Below are 15,685 nucleotides of genomic sequence, written 5' to 3'. Positions count from 1 at the left end.
AAAAACTGTTTGTAATCTGTTTCTATGATATAAGTTGCACCCTCTTCCCAGAAAGAAATGTGCTCTCAATACAACCTCAAGTAACTGATTCTCATGAACTTTAATGACATTAAGACTTGTTCTGGGAAGTTAGTTACCACCCACACAGTTGACCAACTGTCAACCAAGTTTAGTGCCCTTTAACAAATATTATTTTCTTTTGATGTCAAATCTAATGCTTTTCTAACCATTCTGTTTTCCCACAAAATGTCCCTATCAAGAGCAAGTCTTTAAATTAGCCAATGAGAAAGCTTTTCTTTTACAGGAAGTTGGTTATAGAACTTTGATACATACTAACAACAAAGTTGTCATTTTTTTTTTTTTTTAAAGTGCAGGGGTAAGTATCTTGTTCTAAAAAGGGAGAGATAGTAAATATTTAGGATTTACAGGTCACATACAGTCTATGTTGCATATTCTTTAAAAAAATTTTTTTTAAACAACCCTTCACAAATGTAAAAACCAATTTCAGCAAGTGGGCCAGATAAAAAACAGGTTGCAGACCCAAACTACATGGGTCTCAGTTTGCCAGTGCCTAGTGTAATGGTTCTTGAAGGTTCAATGGAGACTCACTCAGCTCAGAAGAGGCAGAGCTGCGAGTAGCCTCTGGATTAAGAGACTTCATGACATGCATGCTATTGACATGCTTTGTGTCAAGGCTCTTCCTGGGCCTTGGAGTTTTTGCTGGTTTATGGCAATTTGAGCACTTAAATGCCCAAGTCTACTGGCCGTCTGAATGGATTTTCATTCTACTGGGCTTAGATGACTTGCCATCCAAGTTGAGAGCTTGGAGAGCAGTCTAGGCCCTACGAAGTGGTTGAACATGGGGTTGAAGTTCAAATAGAACTCCTTCCCAGAACGAGGTTAAAGAGGCACACTGACATCTGAGAGACATAAAGGACTTCCAAGGAGTCAAGTGTAGAACCCAAAGTTTCTGTCCCATGTTTTAAGGATTTCCATGGCCAGTGTTTGTATTTGACACATTCCATGGCTAAATGTCTGTTACTTTACTAAGAAACAGTCAAAGCCCTTAAAAAGAAAATTTAGGGTGAGCAAAAGTATGCAGTATTAAGAAAAAAGTATCCAAAACTTGGAAATGAGGCAAAGGGAAGGCAGTACACCATTTTGATGTAACACTAAAGATCTGTTTGACAGCCTCACCCAAAGATTTAGAGAAATATAACTTTCTTGGACTTGCTAAATATTGCTGACTAAATTCCAGACTTGTAGATTTTTTTTTCCAGTATAAAAGAAAATCCCAAATATTGTTTATTTTTCATGGCCCTGAAGGACATTACCTAGTTCTTCTATCTCACCTAGCAATGTTATTCTAACATTCTTTTTTCAGATAGTTCCTTGAATGCTCTTTGAACCAGCTGGATTCTTTATTAAGAGCTTGAATAAATCCTTATCATGTTCATTCTACATTAAGAGTCACATTCAACTTTTTGAAAATTATCCTTTGACAACATTCATAGAAGTCTTAAGTTTTCTGTGTTTTGCTTGCAGTCGGAATGTGTATATATTTGCAACTGTCTAACAGTGAAAATTGTACATAGGAATTTTTTTCAGAGGTTTTCTGTTCATTCGCCTGTGTTTGGAAGCGGTTATTTATAGTCTTCTGTTTTTATGGTGAGTGAGTCCCTTGGGCCCCTACTAGACCTTTAGCTTCCCACTTGCTTAGGACACCTCTAAGAATGAAGGTTAAGTGGTTGCAGGAGTTTGTCTCTTGTGTGTTAGGAGAATACTTCCTTAAACAAACAGATTCACTTTGAAAAGAAGGGAAAAGGGAAATCTGTCTAGGTGATTTTACAAGCGTGTGGGGAGAAAGGGTTGAGGGAAATTTCTGCCAGGTCTTGGTCTGACAGTGAATTCAAAGAATAGTGTGAAATAGACTGAAACAGATCCAACTTATCAAGACAGCCTCTATCACCATCCCAGGCAAAAGAGCAGTACCTGAAAAAAATGTTAACCAATAAGAGATATTTTAATTTTATAGGTGACTTTACCCCTTTCCAGAGGGAAACTAACAAGACAGTAGACTTTCAAATGAATGGGGTTCACATTTTCTAGGCAGAAGCTAATAAACACTTATTTCTAGAGTAAGGGGTATGAAAAATATCCCTCCTCCACTGTACAACAAAAAGGGGGAAAATGCACAGAAGTTTGGCATTAACCGGAGGTGTTCAGTTCCTAAGGATCAGGGATCCAAAAATCTAAAAATAGCTATAGAGTTAGCCCTCAGTAGTGCTTTCTATATTTCTTTTTTCTTTCCTAAGATTTTATTTATTTTAGAGAAAGATGGAGAACATGAGCAGGGGGAAGGGGAGAGAGAATCCCAAGCAGACTCTCTTCTGAGCACCGAGCCCAATGTGGGGCTTGATCCCAGGACCACGAGACTGTGATCTGAGCCGGAATCAAGAGCTGGATGCTCAACCAGCTGAGCCACATAGGTGCCTCCTTTTCTATAGTTCTTAACCAGAATTTTTAATCCAAAATTTAAAGAGATTTAGCGGTGCTTTAATAGTACTTTGCAAACTGTGGTTGAAGTATACTAAAATTCAAAGTTCAATGGATATTCCTAAAGATGAATACTTGGACAAGTTAAACTATTTTTTAATGAAAATTAATGAGTTTAATATCTCAGCCCTGATTTTATTCTAGTTTGGGACATGATGCAAAAATTATACCTCATTTCATCAAACTCACCTCAAAATTTGAAACACAAAGTTATACCTGACCCAGCAATTCCATTTCTATGTAACTCTATCCAACAGAGAAATGAAAACATATGTCCACCCAAAAACTTGTATTCAAACATTCATGAGACCATTATTCCTTATAACAACCTAAACATCATCAATTGATAAATGGATAAAGAAAATATGGTATATCCATACAATAAAATATTATTTGGCAAAAAAAGTCATGGAGTACTGATACATACCACAACATGGATAAACCTCAAATGTATGCCAAGTGAAAGAAGTCAGTCACAAAAGGCCATGTACTGTAGGATACCATTCACATGAAATGTCTGGAATAGGCAAATCTATAGATACAGAAAACAGACTGGTGGCTGCCTAGAGCTTGGGAGGAGGGAGAGTGGGGGGGGGCATGGTGGGAAGAGAGAACTAATGGGTACAGGTTTCTTTTTGGGGTGACAAAAATGTAAAATTAGATTATAGTGAGGAATTCTATAATTATACTAACAGACAATGAATTGTATCCTTTAAACTAAGTGTTATAGTATGGAAATTATATCTCAGTAAAGCGGTTAAAATGTATTTTAGCTTATGCATGACTAATCTGTTCTCTGATAAGATGCATATTTAATTGGAAGTTACTAAATTTCTTGTATTTATATCATAGGTCAGATCATTATTTACACTAAAAATTTAAGTGTTTGTAGATATGTTCAACAAAATTGAATTACAGCTAGTATGTTTTTTTAATGGTGGTTATAAATTTTAGGCAATGCTGCAGTAAAGTGAAACTGTGGAATGTCATAGTTATTTGATAGATTTTTAATCTGAATAGGAATCATACTATTCTTAAAGATTTTCTCTATCATTTATTTATTTATTTTTAAAGATTTTATCTATTTATTTGACAGACAGAGATCACAAGTAGGCAGAGAGGCAGAGAGAGAGAGGAAGGGAAGCAGGCTTCCTGCTAAGCAGAGAGCCCGATGTGGGGCTTGATCCCAGGACCCTGAGATTATGACCTGAGCTGAGGGCAGAGGCTTTAACCCACCGAGCCACCCAGGCACCACCCAGGCACCCCTATCTCTTTATTTAAAGAGAGAGAGCCTATACACACATGGGGGGATGGGCAAAGGGAGAGAGAGAGAGAATCTCAAGTAGACTCTGGGCAGAGAATGGAGCCCCACTTAGGGCTTGATCTCACAACCCCAAGATCATGACCTGAGCTGAAATCAAGAATTGGATGCTTAACTGACTGAGCCACCCAGATACCCTTATACTATTTTTAAATGGCAGTGTAAATTGTAATTCAGGATAATTAATTTTAAAGCTTGGGACTAACATTAAAATTAGATAATGAATGAATAATCTTTGACAAAATACTATCAAGGGATAGTTTAAATTTACATATCATAAATACGAACATTATTTGTTCTTTATAACACTCAAAGAAGGTCATAATCATTTTATAACATGCTCTATAAAATTAATTTTATCTTAAAAAGTAAAGTCTAACATTTTAAATACTGTCATCCACCATGGCTTAGCTTAGCTTATGTGATTTATCCAAAAAATAACACATACTGAGACAAAATTACTTTTTAAAGTATCTTAATAAAATAAATAACTTAATAGAATAAATAACTCAAAATAACTTCTGAGATGGACTTTTATCAATATGAGGCTGTAAATTATTTACTTACATATCCTACCCAGGTAGCAAAAGTTATTTTTGTCTTTACCCAACCCAATGTGTTCTTTCAAAAGAGGCAATTGGGTTTCATGCTTTTTAGAATAAATTTTATTTATTTGAGAGAGAGAGAAAGCAAGAGAGCACAAGCAGGGGGAACAACAGAAGGCAGGGAGGAGCAGGCTCCCCGCTGAGCAGGGAGCCTCATGTGGGGCTCCATCCCAGGATGACCTGAGCCAAAGGCAGATGTGTAACCGACTGAGCCACCCAGATGCCCCAGCTTTTTTGCTTTTATACTGTTTTTTGGAATTGAAATTGTAAATATATGAAAGTCAACAAGTAGAATAATTAGAGATTACTGACCTCTAGAGAAATTAGAATTCTGACTTTTTAAAATAGACTTATTTAATTGGTTAGTAGTTTAAGTGGTTTATTTAAGTGGTTAGTAATTTAAGTGGTTAGTAGTTAATGCAACAACCAACAAAATGGCCTTATCTCATCATTGGACATCTATATTTTCCTCTGACAACATTTTACAATGTTGTCTTAAGATTATGTTCCAAATTTGGAGCAATAAAGACAGGAGATTTTTTTATACTCAGAATATATCTGATATACACTAGACAGTCTCTAGGTAGCATCAAAGGTTTCCTCCCTCTCCTACAATCCAGAACATGGCATGCATAAGTAAAAGAGATGCTGGAGATCATTAGTTTTAATTGATTTGCTCCTTAATTCCTTAATTAGGTCAATAGTAGGCTGCTCTGTTTATTGTAATCACATTATGGGGAAAGCTTTCATGTGGGGGGAAAAAGCTAATAGACAAAATGTTATTAATGTGATTACATTTTTAGGATACACTCTTGGGACAAGTAAAATCTTCTGCATGTTTATGTACAGGGATTGACTGAAATAATGACTGTCAACATATTTACTTCTAAAATTTTGGGGTAAATTTTAAATACTTGCAGGTCAGTTAGAGATTAGTGAGGCAATTATTATTAACTGCTGCTTTGTAGATTTCTTAGTATATGAAATCCTAATTTCTTTTTTTTTTTTTTAAGATTTTATTTATTTATTTGACAGACAGAGACCACAAGTAGGCAGAGAGGCAGGCAGAGAGAGGAAAAAGCAGGCTCCCCAAGGAGTGGAGAGCCTGATGTGGGGCTTGATCCCAGGACCCTGGGATCATGACCTGAGCCGAAGGCAGAGGCTTTAACCCACTGAGCCACCCAGGTGCCCCTGAAATCCTAATTTCTAATCACAAAGTTTATAAGGAGAGACACTTTTACTTTACCCTTTCTCATCTTTAGGTCTTAATTTTTTCATCCTTACTGCACAGGCTAGCCTTCTGTACAATGTGAAATGGGGACTAGGCTTGTCCTTGGAAACCAGCTACCAAGCCACCCAGTTAACTGCCAACTGTTACTCCATAGTCTAATAACCTTCAACCCACATTCTTTATCTAGTCTCATAAGGATGTCTAACCATCCATTACTTTTATAAGATGTCCCTAGTAAGAATGAATTTTCCAAACTGTCTTACCAGAAAACTTTTCTCTTATATGTCAGACTGGAATAGAACTTTAACGTATGCTCATAAATAAATGATTTGTCTAGAAAGTTTTTCTAACAGTCTATTTAGTCTACTAGTCATCCAGTACCATTTCCTTAGGAATAAATTTGCTTTTGCCCTCATGGCATATGGTTAGTCTTTCTCCATCTTGGATTTCATTATTTACTCATTCAACAAATATTTATTGATCCTTTGCTACATGTGAGGCACTATTCTAAATACTAGTGATACAGAAATGAACATATTCAAACAAACTAGAAAGTTGTGTGTGCTGGACAGTATTTCCCAACTTTGCTGATAAGAACATTATCCTAGAGCTAATGTCAAGGGAGATAATACAAATTAGCCTGGGAGTGTTTTTCTAATGAAGCTATTTTCATAGTTATTTAGAAAAATCAAGGTGTTATTAGCTTAAGAATCTTCTATAATACTTTTCTGGAAGTTGGATTTATTGGTTATATTTCCCATTAAAAAAAAAAAAAGGCAGTTGAAACCTTTAAAAAAAAACACAACTATTTATTTATTTCAGAGAGAGATTGAGAGAGAGAGAGAGAGCATGAGTAGGGAATAAAGCAGAGGGAGAAGGAGAAGCAGTTTCCTTACCAAGCAGGGAGCCTGATGCGGTGCTCAATCCCAGGACCCTGAGAGCACCCCCTGAACCTTTTCCTAATTTTCATAAACCTCAACAATATTTGAGAAAGAGTATTTAATAATTTTTGTTGGTTTGATAAGTTCTTCAAATACACAGAATGAAATCACAGGACTCCTGAGTTTTTAGTCATTTAGCTTATTTAGTGACTTTTGTCTCAGATATATTTTATGTAATGCTAGCCTCTAATTTCCAATCACATATAGAAATATTTCCCTGTACATATTTCATGACCGTATTAAGAAGGATAACTTCTAGTTACACTATCAAATTTCCTAATCAGAATTTAAAATAACAGAAAGGGAGAAGGATACACTCCGAACTGGTAGCTTAGAAATGTTACTGTAACATCTACCAGTAAATATTTATCCCACAACTGTCTTGAGCAGCTATGTCCAGACTCGTGGTGGTGCTGTGGGAACAGAAGTGAACAAGACAGATCCAGTCTCTGCCCTCAGGGAGGTTTCAGTGCAGCTCCAAAGGTGATAAAGAAAAGATGTTGAAAAACAATTACTGGAGATTTGACAGTGAAGGAAAGGAAAAAGAGCAATACAGTAAAAACAAAAGCTGGAGGAGACGAGGATGAGCTATTTGCAGGAAAGGGACTGTGCCAGGGCTGATGGGCTCCAAATGCTGAAAGAAGTCAATATACAAAAAAACCAAGCTCTTCTAAGGCTTGCAGTTTCTGAGACCGGACACCAGAAGCGCAGCCTTATGTGCCCTAGGGAACTGGAGTAAGGAACAGAACATGAAAAAGCAAAGAATGACATCACAGCCCCACTCCCCTGCAAATATCTACTTGATACGAACTGAAATCTCTTTGGGAGGGAACGCAGTATTTCGTAAGTATAAATAAATGACTTAAAATACAAATGCTCTATTAGAGACAAACTAATTTATGCTCATGTATAATTGACCAGTTACGAGAATGAATAGTTAATAGCAGAGCCTTCCCAGCATAACATAAGTAAATAAAGGGTATTGAGCATTTAAAGTCTGGGAAGGGCTTCCTATCCAGGAAAGAAAAGAGTGCAGGTAGAGGGGGTTTTGGAAGATAACTTTATAAATTTAATAATTTTGCCAAGGGAGAACTGGGACAACTAGAAGTCTTATATTTTTTTACAAGTATATTTCAGCTTAAGAGCTGATAGAGTATGCTTCTCTTTATAAAGGCAAAAAAAGAAAAGAACAATCTAATACACAGAATTTGTGAATTAAGGTACCATACACATTCATACAAATACATATATTGACTTTTCTTTATGTCTTTAGTTCTGGCCCTTTTATGATTTTCGGGCATAATATAGAACCATGCCACTCCATGTGTTCTCAACTGGGGGGCAATCTAGTTGCTGTCAAAAATCAGTTTTGAAAGGCGGGGTTAAAAAAAAGAAATCTTAAATAATTGTTTGTAGCCTGCCAAAAGGTCACAGTTTGTGAACAGATATACAGCGTATCTGCAATAGAACAATTTATCTAAAAAAAAAAAAAAACTCGTGGAGGGAGAATAATAATGAAAAAAAAAAAAAAAAGTTGGAAACACTTTTCTACAAGCTCCATTATGTTTTCCCTAGTGTTTCAAGCATTCAGGCAGTTTTATGGCTTAGCCAAAATAGCTCCTCTTTGCTCTACCTTCCGGCCCTTCTCCAACAGAATAGCTCTGGTTCTTCCCAGTTCTTAGAAGAGTTCTTCAAACCACATATATTTCTGGATTCCTTTGACTCAAAATACTTCTGTCATCTGAAACATCTTCAGTTACTTTCCTAAGCTTTGAGACATCTTTCTTAAAAATGATTTCTGAATTTTGCCACTTGCCCCTTTTCTAAATCCTATTCGTTTTCTGAATCCACATTACCATTTTTCTACCAGCTGCCATTCACAATTTGATATATCACAGACTATAGAACCATATTTTATTTTATTCTATTTATTTGATTTTTTTAAAAGATTTTTAAATTTTTATTCATTTGAGAGAGAGAGAAAAAGCGCATGAGTAGGAGCACGAGAGCAGAGGAAGAGGGAGAAGCAGACTCCCCACTGAGCAGAGAGCCTGATGCAGGACCCTGGGATCATGACCTGAGCCAAAGGCAGATGCCTAATCAACTGAGCCACCCAGGAGCCCCTGTAGAACCATATTTTAGAGGAATACCCATCCAATACCATAGTCATCCTAAATTCACTCCTAGAATTTGTGAGTGTGTTACACTTCTAAGCAGATAGCCCAGATTCTCTATTGAAGAGTTCAGTCATTCTCTATTCCTTATAATTAGGAAACTTTCAAGAAGTTTCTGCCAAACTATCTACTGTAAGCAAACCTCTGAGATTATCCTTTTGTCTTTCTGGGCCAGCCCAGGCAGCAAATGAGAATATATTAAGGTACTGGGCGTTTGAGGCCACCCTAGTTCCTCTCCTCTCCTGCCTATCTTGCCTCACAGTGTCTTTCCTATTTCTACACTCCAGGAATACCATTTATCTAGCAGGCCTCAGTCATCTACTGTTGTAGTTAAGCTTCATTTCTGTTACCACTTCCATTTTTCCCACCTCTCATATTTGTGGGAAATGGTCTGCGTCTTCTCCCTGTGCTGATTCTCTCATGAAGGTAACTTCTGGTTGCAGTCTTTGCACTGTGCCATGGTTAGTCCTATTACCAACCAAAAGGGTTTGAAATCCTCCTTGCTCATTACCTCAACCTTCTCTCAAGGTAGGTATTCCTTTCCCTCAGGTAAATCCTATTCCAAATTAAAGAAATCCATCTGGACCACTGGAAATACCAAACTACTCAAATACTATTGATGGGCTTAGTACTTGCAAAGTTAATGAGTTTTCTACACTACCACAGGAGCCATTTATTAATGAAACATAGCTCTCTTATCTGGTCCCAAATGGCCAAGGCTTTAAGAAGTATGGCCTTCCAGGGATGTCTGAGTTGCTCAGTCAGTTAAGCACAGACTCTTGATTTCAGCTCAGGTCATGATCTCAGGGTTGTGAGACTGAGTCCGAGGTCAGGCTCTGCACTGGGCATACAGCCTGCTTGGGATTCTCTCTTCCCTCTCTCTCTGTGCCCCATCCACCTTCTCTTTACAAAAAATGAAAGAACTAAAGAAAAAGAAAAAGAAAAAAGGGCCTTTCAGTAAACGTAATACCAATTAAACTGGAGGAAAAGGGTGGAACAAACAAGTCTCAAAGGGGAAGGTGTCACTAATAATCTTGTGACAGCAACAAATAATTTAGGCCCCTTTCCTAATTACTATAAGGCTCTCCCTCAGTATATCTGACTCATCTTTCATTCAGAAATTAGAAACTATTTGTATTTTATACTACGCAAGAAATATAAAGAAACAGAAAAATGCCCTTGCCCTCAAAGAGTGTACAGACTTTCATAGAATATTATCCAGTCAAATAACTAAAAAAGTAAAATATATACATATATATTTTTTTTAATTATTAGGAGTATATGATATCTGAATTATAAGTGAACTGAGAAAGGATTTAAAATAGAAGGTATGTGCACTCAGGAAGGAGGTAGCATTTAGGCTGGTCCTTGAAGGACATGCAGAGTTTTAGCTAGCAGTGATCTGGTCAGGGGTGAGGTATGTGGTGGGAAGACAGTGGGATTGTCATGGTGCCTTTGGTGATAAGCAAGGCTGTGAAATCAGAAGACACAGAAAACAGGAAAGTGTGTTTGCCAAAAATTACAAATTCCAACTCACTGAAGTATGGCTAGTAAAGTTCTAAAAAAAAAATGTAGAGTGGAGCAAATGAAAAACTATGTAAGGTGAGTAAATGTTTGTAAGTCAGGACTACAAAAAAAGGATGTGATTCAAAAGTTAAAGATGCTAGAGACCAGATTAGACCTTTGTCTAGCCATATGAAGAATGAATCACTGATAACAATGACTAATCACTATATGCAAGTAAAATATAGATGGAGCAAAATCCAGCAGCAATTTCCTTCAGTACTGGGATACAGGGGTGCTAATCCCTACCATTTACAGAACACCTAGTAGGTGACAGGAGCTGTCCTTTATATGGATTGTTACATTTAGTCCGGATAATACTCCAACTAAGTAGGTGTTATTAACTCCATTATATGTCAGGAAATGGGCTCAGGAAAATTCCATGGCAGAAATTAGTTTACACTCCTACTGGACAGTAAAGCCAAAATCTGATACCAGCTTTTCCCATCTTGAGACCATGCTCTTTCCCCCATGCCAACACAGCCTGATTTATATTTTAAGAGAAATGAAGTCCATTCAAAGATACCTTTATAGTCATGTCACCCTCATTGGTTGCAAATATGCTTTCATCAGTGATCTCGGGCTGGAGATACAGCCAGCACTCCAGGGAATGAGTATAAAACCTTGTGAGTGTATTGGAGCCTATGGACCGTCGCTATCATGTAGATTGAGAACAGCTGATGAAAAAAAGTGAAATGTCCATTAGGTTAAGTTCTTAATCTGTCATTTAACGGAGATCAGTGGCAATAACAGGGGTTTAGGAAATAGATGGTCCTGATTCCAGATGTGAATTCTGCTATATACTAGTTCCATGGAAAACTCTGGACAGGTGATTCTACTTCTTCAATCTCGGCTTCTTCACAGAGTCATTACAGCAAGCTAACAATATATTTTTGTAGAAAAAAAGATAGGCAGCTTTGGAAAACAAAAAATACATCAATAAGGCTAAAGAGGCTTGGCTTCATTCAGGCATTAAGCTAGCTATCTTGTCTTGAGTAAGTCACAAACTTTGACCCTCTTTCTTCTGTAAAAAGTTGATGGCACCATCTACTTTAAGGATTTTTTTTATGGGGGCACCTGGGTGGCTCAGTGGGTTAAAGCCTCTGCCTTCAGCTCAGGTCATGATCCCAGGGTCCTGGGATGGGAGCCTCGAATCGGCATTCTGCTCAGCAGGGAGCCTGTTTCCCTCTCACTCTCTGCCTAGTTGTGATCTCTCTGTCAAATAAATAAATAAAATCTTAAAAAAAAAAAAGAATTTGTTTTATGAATCTAAGTGTAATGTATGTTAGGTACCTACAGTGCTCGACTATATAATAACAATGTACCCACCATATTAAATCATTAACACAATGCTTGGCAAAATTTGTATAACTTTCCACCCCATTTGTTTTACACTTGGGCTCTATTATAATGTTCCTGGTGACTATAACTTAAAAATACTACAGACTATTGGAAAATCGTAACAGCAATTTGGTAATAATTAGACACCTCAGGCATTTTAAAAATTGCTAACCTTGTATTGTTTTTAAAAGTTAAAATTTACATAAATGGAAAATTATTCATTCTTTTATACTCCCTCATATTTTTTTTCACTAAAAGCATTTTCTTCTAAAAGCATTCCATTAAACAAAGTGCTTAGCCAATCTGAGAAATAAAAGATTAGTACCATTAACAAAGACTTTGATAATTTTATTACTAAGAAAATTGTTAAACATGCTTGCTGTCTCTGATAGCACTGTTGAAGTGGTAGGAACCATCTGTGGTCAATCCATTATGTGAACCATGAAAAGGAGCCATCCTTGCAAAGCTGGTCCCCAACTGCCCCTCAAAAGCAAACAAACAAACTGATCTCACTCCAAAGTAAAGTAAGTCAGGATTACACCCCTGGTCTTTCCTAATTAAGCAATTCAGAAGAAATGCAAATATCATAGATTAGAGCTGTATACACCTAATGGGTTATCTATATCCACACGCCCAACACACGGTTTATGAATCTGAGCAAATTTGGGGAAGTTAAATCTACATTTTGGGTTTACACAAATCGTTAAAAAATTTAAAAACGTACACACATATAAAGTTCCTTGGTTCTAGCGATTTTGCAGTGTTGGCCCAAGCAAGGGGGTTACCATCACTTTGCCTCCTTTCCCATCTGGATGGCATCTTATTGACTTGTCCATGAAGAAGCCTCACAGATGCCTCAGGTAAGCACTCCATACCTCTCTGTAAATGTGCCCATGGGTCGAACCTCCGTTTCTTACATTATAAGAAGTATGTGAATAAAATAAGACTGCCATTTCTTTTATCTATTCCTCCCCCATAAAGCTACAATAAATAGGACCACTCAACCCTCCCTTTGCCCAACGCCAGCACTCCCACAAATATGACTGGTTCTTATTTTTTACTTTAAGGAGGATGGGGACTTGCAAGTGTTTACCTAACGGGTTTGCTGAGTTTCAAATGTTTAAAAAGAATTTGAAACCAAGTGAAGTTTGATCTTCACACTCTGAAATACCCGTCCTGGGATGTGGGCTAAGTGTCTGTGGTTTTTCAGAGCTAGGTACCGTGCGAGCTTTTGAAGGAACTGTAATCTGATGTACACCGGCAGGCGTGGGGTGGGGGAGGGAAGAACTGGCTGGGGAGAAAAGAATGGAATTAGCGTCTACAGGAGCACATCCCAAGGTTCCGGAGTTGCTAACTCCATCCCCAGCCACCTCGCTGCTTGGAACCAGCTGGAAAGGGAAAGACCAGCGACCCTGGGTTTGGGTTGAAGGCGGCAGTCCTGGTCTCAACCGCCGGCCTAGACACCTGGCTTCTGGGGCCCATCCCGACCCGGCTAAACCCTCTCTCCCCTCCGGTCCTGCAAAGGGGCAGGCACGGCGCACTGGTTCCCGTCGGAGACCATCAAATTCCTCTCCCCCCGAAAGTGCTAACTTCAGGGGTTCGGGGGTACAAAGGGAGAGCAGACCAGGAGGGAGAGGCCGTGGGGTCTCACCGGGTTATCAGGTAGGGAAGAAGGACCAGCGCCCCGGCGGTGGCCGCCTTTTCTCCTCGTCCTCCACCCCCCAGTTTCCCCCCCAACCCCCACCAAGTCCGCAGAACCTGCGGCTGCCGCGCCGTGCTCCGCCCCAGGCTGGGGTCCCCGGCCCCGACGCTGGGGCTGGCTTGGGATGGGTGGGGTAGGGGCTGGCGGGTCCCAAAGCCCCAATAGCGGGTGGCTGCCAGGACCAAACACCCGGCAGGCGACCACCTTCCGCCCGCCCGAGAGCGGGAGCAGGCAGGGCGCGAGCGAGGCAGGGAGAGCAGTGGCTCCCGCGCACCTAGCGGACCCAGCCCAGCGGTCCTCGGCGGGCCACCCCTCTCCATCCCTCGGCCGTCCCCGCCCTTACCTCTGGGCGCGAGGGTGCCTACGGGGAGGGTGCTGGGGAGCGGCGAGCTGTCTCCCGGTCCGGCTCAGCGGCGGCCAGCGACAGCGGGGTCGTCGGCGGGGCCGCTGCTCATGGCGTGTGGCTCCCGGAGCACTGCGGCCGCGGCCACGGCGGCGCCTTCCTCCTCGTCCTCTTCGCGGGCTCCGAGCCGGGACGCAGCTACCGCCCCAGCCCCGCAGCCCTCCTCCCCTCCGCCTCCCCGGCCGCGGACGGAGCCGCCTCCAGCGCCGCCCCGCGTGCAGCCGGGCCAGCGGCAGCCAGCGCCGCCCAGCGCCCGGCCCCGGGGTCGCCGCCGCCGCCGCCGCCGCCCGCCCCCCCCGCGGTCCCAGCCCCGCTGTGACGCAGGCCGCCGTGCCCGGGAACTTCCTCCTCTGCGGAGACCACCCCGCGCCCGGACTGGCCGGCGAGGCTGCCGCTGGCCGCCGGACGCTTTCCCCTGGATGTGGAAAACGAACCCTCCCGCGCTTCCCGGCGGGGCCGCCCGGGCCTCTGAGGCGGCCACTTGGCTGCCTCTGCCTGGGGAACCGGCTGCGCCTAATACTTCCCCCATCCCTAACAGGACACGGAAAACCGAGCCTTCTCTGCGCTCTGCGGCCGCTCCACTGCCGCAGCTCCTCCCCTGGGTGTTAGAGGGGAGCAGCTACCACTAAAAATAGCCCTTCTGGCAACTCCCCTGCAGGACTGGGGTCAGGATGGAGATCATCCCTCCTCCTCATCTCCCGCTCCTCAGGAGAACAGAAGGACCCCAGAAGGACCCCAGAAGAACCCAAAAATGAGGCGGGGCGGGGGTGGGGTGGTAAGGCATTGAGGGAGACGGAGGAGAAGGGTTAAAACCAATCTCTCCGGACACTCCATCTCCTCTCCAGCAGGAAACCTCATGTTCCCGGACACTAAGAGCCGGGCTCCCTCGTCTCTCAGCAACAGGTTCAGAGGCGCTGAAATTGAACGCTCCGCCTACAATTGTGAACTGTGCATAAAGGAGCTGACCGTCCTCATCAAAACCACCTGTTATTAAGAGTATGGGGGAGGGGTTCTCCCTATTGATTGAACTGAAGCATGATTTTCTTCTCCACAGTCTCCTACCCAATTTCAGGATGAAAAAGCAAGCTATATTCCTGAAAGCTGACAGCTATTCCTATGGAAAATCTTCCCAGTGAAAAATGTGCAGACAACATTACTAGGTTATATAAAGTCTCCTGGGATGCTTCTCAATGTTAGTTATTCGAAGAGTACTGAAAATGAACCTACTGCTCTGTCCTGGCAGTCAGGAAAAGGCTGATATTCCTAATCGTCTTTCACTAGTTGACTGGTGCTTACAAGCAAGCCTTAACAAAGCAGGCACCTCCTTTAACCCCAGTTCTAGTTCCAAGTCAAAATGAAAAAAACAATTTGTCTAGACATTGTTCTCTTAAGCTTTCAACTGTTTTTCTATTTTGTTGGATTTTTTTCTCCCCCTGCTCGCTGGGCAAACTACCACACTTTTTTCCAATCCAGTATGTTGTGGAAGTCAACCTTAAATCCTCCGACTCTAACACCACCAGCCCTAATTTCCGTAGATCCTCCCGAAAATCTAGGGTGGAGCTTTCCTCCTAGATAGCAGGAGGAAAAATTCCTGGAGAGTTCCTGGGGAAAGGGAGAGGTTGGCTTCAGCAATGTGCTAAAATTGCAAGCACCTTGCAAGCTACCAGATACTATCTGAGGTAGCTCCCGCTCTTAAGTAGCCCCCCTCCCCACCGCATCCCCCATGGATTTAAACGCTCTAATGAGGCAAATACTAAGGGCACAAACCTCCTGTCAGGGGCTTTGTTCTGCAAGCGCTTTCCGAGCATCTCCATCCTTCTGTACCATCCCATCCTGACTTCAAGTTTA

At 41.2% G+C, this 15,685-nt stretch overlaps 1 protein-coding gene across 1 annotated transcript in view; it reads right to left on the bottom strand.

The window, feature by feature from the left end:
• Positions 1–14,030, bottom strand: part of LRRC8C (leucine rich repeat containing 8 VRAC subunit C) — a 77,909-nt gene extending 63,879 nt beyond the window's left edge. Inside the window, exon 1 of the mRNA XM_059137320.1 lies at positions 13,778–14,030. The gene's annotated coding sequence lies outside the window, so the exon portion shown is untranslated. The remainder of the gene's footprint in view (positions 1–13,777) is intronic.
• Positions 14,031–15,685: the final 1,655 nt, after the last annotated feature.

Source organism: Mustela lutreola, chromosome 10 (assembly GCF_030435805.1).
Source record: "Mustela lutreola isolate mMusLut2 chromosome 10, mMusLut2.pri, whole genome shotgun sequence".
NCBI classification, from domain to species: domain Eukaryota; kingdom Metazoa; phylum Chordata; class Mammalia; order Carnivora; family Mustelidae; genus Mustela; species Mustela lutreola.
This window is presented reverse-complemented; position numbering and strand designations above follow the sequence as displayed.